Source organism: Anser anser, assembly GCF_964211835.1.
Source record: "Anser anser genome assembly, chromosome: 4".
Lineage (NCBI taxonomy): Eukaryota > Metazoa > Chordata > Aves > Anseriformes > Anatidae > Anser > Anser anser.
Genome location: NC_139724.1, coordinates 65,156,795 through 65,162,153, shown reverse-complemented (window position 1 = coordinate 65,162,153; position 5,359 = coordinate 65,156,795).

The window sequence follows — 5,359 nt, the reverse complement described above, 5'->3', positions numbered from 1 at the left end:
TAAGGTCTCTTCACTAAATGCTTGTTGTTGATTCATGCGAAAAGCTTTGGAGATAGATAAATAAAACTTTTCTACGACCATGGAGAAACTTGGAGAAATTGTTTAAACACATTTCAAAAGCTTAGGTATGTGTTTTTGTTTTGTTTGTTTTTAATTTGGGAAGGGACATGAATAAGGCCTTGTCAGTGAAACTGACGTTAATACAGTGCCATTAATCTTTTCGCTTTTTATCTTACAACAAATATTGATGTTGCATAAAGATCCTAAATAGTTCTGTTACAGTAATTGTTACAGTTTTTTTGTTTGTTTAGAAGTCATTCCAAATCATGCCCTTTTCTTACTTGTTATCTTCCACCGTTGTTGACTGTAAAATATTATTGACACAAACATGTAGAAATTATAGACATTTGTATAAAAAATAAGGACATTTGCTGTGCTTTGCTAATTATATCCTAGGTTCTTGTGATAACCCAACAGTCATGGGTGCAGTCAGCAGCAGCTGCTACAAGTTGTGGCTGCTAATTCTTTGTGATGTCTCCATCCTCTTCTTCCTACCTTCAAACTAAGCTGTAGTATCTCTTTCTATCCTACACTTCAAAATGCCAATCTCAGGGTTGGTTTTCTGTTTATCCACCTCCACTCTCAGCCAGCTGCTTTTAATTGCCTTTTTGTGGGAGTGCATGTCGTAGCTCAGGTCAAATTGCGAGTGGGATGGCACCAGCTCCCTCTGCCCAGTGCCTTGGGTAGCAGCAAAGTTGGTTACGCTACTAGTCGGCAAGCTGCATTACCTGCCCCTGTTTTCACTAAAGGCCTAAGATTCATGTGACGTGCTCATGAACTCATCAGTTACATCATTTTTTACTGGTGTCAGACTGCTAAGGGCAGTGTGGATTGTTCATGCTATGCATTTAAAGATAAAGATTCATGGCAAATTCTTATTTTGGAGTTTGTTGCAAGCTATCTTTCACAGGTTGGGAGAATGACAGTTTATTGCTCATAAAAAACATCGGCATTTTCTAATATGTAGACAAAAAAGTGATCTGTATCAGATGAAACGCTTTAAGAGCCTAAAGAACCTTTGAAGTTGTACTACAGTTGTATTTATGCAGGTGAACAGATAACCAGACATTTACATGGTTGCTGTCATTTCGGAGTTCTAGTGTCTCATGCTCAGGGTTTACTTCTGATCGCTACACAACACCTGGGAATGAGGCAAAGCAGCAGACTAAATGATCAGAAACACTACACATTGGTTTAAAACGGAAAATAGGGAATATAATCTCAAAATGACAATACACATGAGCTGAGAAGGATTTGTCCTTGACATTTTTTCCTACTGTAACTTGTGATTTTTAATGGTTGAAATGCCTGACTTCCACTGTGCGCTGACATTGTTGTGCTAGTAGCGCCTATGAGGGACTATAAATGTGACTTCTGCATCTTATTCTTCCGCTCTCTCTGTACAGGGCAAAGCAGATCAAGCTACCAGTCAATTTTTATGTAATCATTTGGCAGATATGGAGCAAATTAATGCCTCCTTATTGATGGTCAGTAGTGGGAGTTTACTATGGTCATGTTATAATTAAAGTATTACTTCATTATATGTTATTGGAGTAGTATTTATTACCTTTTCCTAGTCTATTGGCAGAAAAAAAGGGTGGGGGGAGGAATATGCCTTGCAAGTTAGTGTATTTTTCTTTCTGCATGTTCCTGGAAGTACTATAATATGGTAGAGGAGGCTACACTTCTAATTACAGATTCCTTCAAGTGCGACTGAAGCCCATATACAAGTTACGTACCCTGCATGCTCTTTTGTTCTTTAGTGTGTTGTTTTTTTTAGTTTTTTTTTTTTGTACAACCTTAAGATTTAGCAAATCCAAGGGGGCAACAGTATCAGTTTATCTGAAGATCTCTGATTGCATTCAGATAGCACGCAATATGTAAAAAGGATTATTCTAGACAGCGTAAGAGCACAGCAGGGTACAGCCCACGGTGTTAATTTGGAAACTTGCTGATTGGAGTTTAATTAATACGTTCATTAAACATTATCTGATCCCAGCTTTTCAGTCAGGTGATTAATTTTATTGAACAGCTCTTAAATCCTCTCCTGAGTGACTCTGGCATCTGTAACCTTCAAGAACACAACAGGACTTTTATCCACCTGTGCATACATGTATTTGAAGGAGGAAGCTCTAACTCAAAACTGCAGTGGTTCTGGGTGTTCTGAATTCACTTCTTGTAGCATTTTTTTAACTTTCTTTTCCACAAAGCTTGTGTTTAGCAGACACTGGTAATGTTAGCAGTCACAATAAGTTGATGATGAACAATCAGATGGTATTAATATAGCATTACAAAATGTTCAAGAGTCTGTTTGTTAGCTTTCTAAATGGCATACTGCATCTCCATAAGATACGCATTATCACTAAAATTTTCCTTTCTAAAATAGTGCGTTGGAACTTGGATGTCTTGGGATGAAGGAGGAAAATGGAAGTACTGTAAATTAGAAGAGTGTTTAAAGCTAGTGGCTTTCTTGATAAGTACAGCATCAGAATTTAATCACTGAAAAGAAAAAAGCTTCAAAGGATGTCTACTTATTTGTTGTGCTCAGCACTCCACTGTGCGGGTGCATTAGAGTAGTTCATTCTTCTTTCTCCTAGTGAAAACCAATCCTCCCACCTGGTGCTACAATCCGATTGCATCAGTACAATGCAGTCAGACCCCAACATGAGTAGTGGCTCATAGCTGATGACCACAGGATACAGAGACCCAATACATTACTTCATTCGGAAACTTCTAAAGCTGTAACACTCACCCTTATTAAGGAAATAAGAGAGCAAATATTAAACTTTTTGTGCAAGATAAGCAAAAAAAGGGCATATTGTTCTATACATTGAGCTGTATTCACAGGTCACAAGATATCTCAATCAATATATTCAACGTTTGTCCCTTTCTTCTCCCAGTTTAGTTTTCAAGAAAAACCAAGAATAAGTCCTCTAAGTTTCTTTTCTGCTCTGTCAGCCAAGAAAAGCAGCATATTGTGTTTCCCAGTAGTACTTCTACAGGAAGTGTCATTTTATATTGAATTCTAAATTTCACTTGGACTAGAAGAAGTTTTATTGGTAACTATTCTTTGCACTTGTTGAGATACAATTCCTTTTGCACCTGTATCCTACTGGTTTTCTTTGTACTTGTTCAGATACAATTCCTTTTGTACCTGCATCCTCATGCTTTTACAGTCTCACAGGGTAAGGACTGAAACGCCCTGAAACTTTTTACTTAGATTGTTGGGTTCTTTTCTCCCCAAGACTGCAGATCCCAGACATTAGTCCTTATGTCAAACAAATTTTACGGTTTATTTATCTCTCCTTTTTAATTTATACTACAAGACTTGGAATTATTTCAAATAGAGACTCCACACAGCTCCTCTGACTGGAGATTTTGTGTAGCGACAGCTCTTGATATTCAACTCCCCCTCTGAGCTATATCAGAAGTAAAATAACTGCCTTCATACACAATCAGTTTTATCATACCCAAAATTACTTGAAATAAACAGAATAACAGAAACTGTGTCTCTGTCTGCCTACCCACCAGTGCTATTCTCAGGCTTTTAGGTAGAATGCATTACTACTAAAACAGCATCAAAACCCTAATTGAAGCCTGATTACTGAGTTAAGCTCAACTCTCACATGCATTTGTCTTATTAGAAAAGAAGGTGCTTTTAAACATACTACGATCTTCATCTAAGGCAACGTGAATAAAAGCAGAAGAGAACGCATGTTTATTGGTATCTGATAGGATGTGCAGAGTAATACTACCAGCAAGAAACACAGGGAAACTGATACCTCATATTTTCTTTTAAACAATCAAACTAACAAAACTTCATTGACAATTCAAAATGCCATTACAATTTGCTCTGGAAACAAACATTTCATTGGTCCATCCTTTGCTATTGGATCCCTTCTTTTGGAAAATCATACAAAGTGTAAATCTACACTTAAACCTCAACACTTCCCCTTTTGTTTTTACGTTTTAACACTTCTTTCTCCTACCTGGGTATCAGGACTTTAGCCTAACAGACTCTTTTTCCACTAAAATGCATGAAGTGCTCAATCCATCCAAAAGCATTGAAATCACATCTCATTTAGATGACAAACAATGAAAAATAACACCAGAAACTTGCCTGCATTGTAGATGGCTCAAAATATGTGAATTTTACTCCTTTGTTCTGTTCTTTTAGTAGCCATGTAATGAAGTCCTAAGATCCAGACATTATTGTATAAATAGGAAGCATGAAGTGCACTTTTATGTGCTTGATTTTCTGCCTTTCTGATGGCCTTTGATTCTTGATGATAAGGAATTCAAGGAGGAATATTCTGCTGTTGACATTATACAGTATCCATGCATGACAAATCCAATGTTTTTGGAGGTTGAGACAGGACCAGAATTTTCTTCTAGACTTTTCTTTTTCTTTTTAAACCATTAAAGCAAGTGCTGCAATGACTGAAGCCAATAGTTATTTTACCAGTGTTTCTGCCTTGGACTTCTAAATCAATTGCCAGTGTAAATGCTTTTACTGAATTGTACAGACATTTCTTATGCTTACAGGGTTTTATTGATTTTTTTCCCCATCTATCCACTCTACCATTTACTACAAGGAATTTTACGGACCCTTTGTTCCTACAATTTTCCTGTTTTACACCATGAAATGTGTTTCCTTTTTCTTTCTTGCTGCTGCAAAACTCTCTCACCTATTCTACCTTTGACAATTCAGCTTTTTGGTGAACAGTGAGTGATTTCAGAGGTTAGACAGCAGCTTTGTCTATTTCATTGCTGCAGTCAAAAGTCAAATCAATGGCAGAGAGGGCATTAGACCATCCCCCCAAATAGCTAATATGCTACCAGCAGCCTAAAAAAAAAAAATTGCCTCTAGCAATATAAAAATAAAGCATCAAGTCTAAACAGACCAATACTCCTAGAATAAGGAGTAAGCATCAAGTGTAAATAGAGCAGAAAGTTCTAGGAATAATAAATTTGAATGCCCACATGCCCATACCCACAATTGATGCATAGTCTTCCTGCAAAAAACAGATCTGCTTTCATTACTCAAAAAAATGTATACTGTAGGATGTTCCTAAGTGCACTAAGTAGTATGAAAATCTTGTCATAGTGTTACAGATGTGCATGGCTGCACAGGATTTTCCTCAGTGAGGAAATCGGTTTCAGTAATTCACAAGTGTTCCCTTTCCCCCCCTCCCACATCTGGCCATTTGCTTTTGCCTCTTTGCTGTCCCCTGCAATTTTTCGCAGGCTTTTAAAACCAGATCAAATCCTCAAACTGAGAGGTATTATATACCACTAC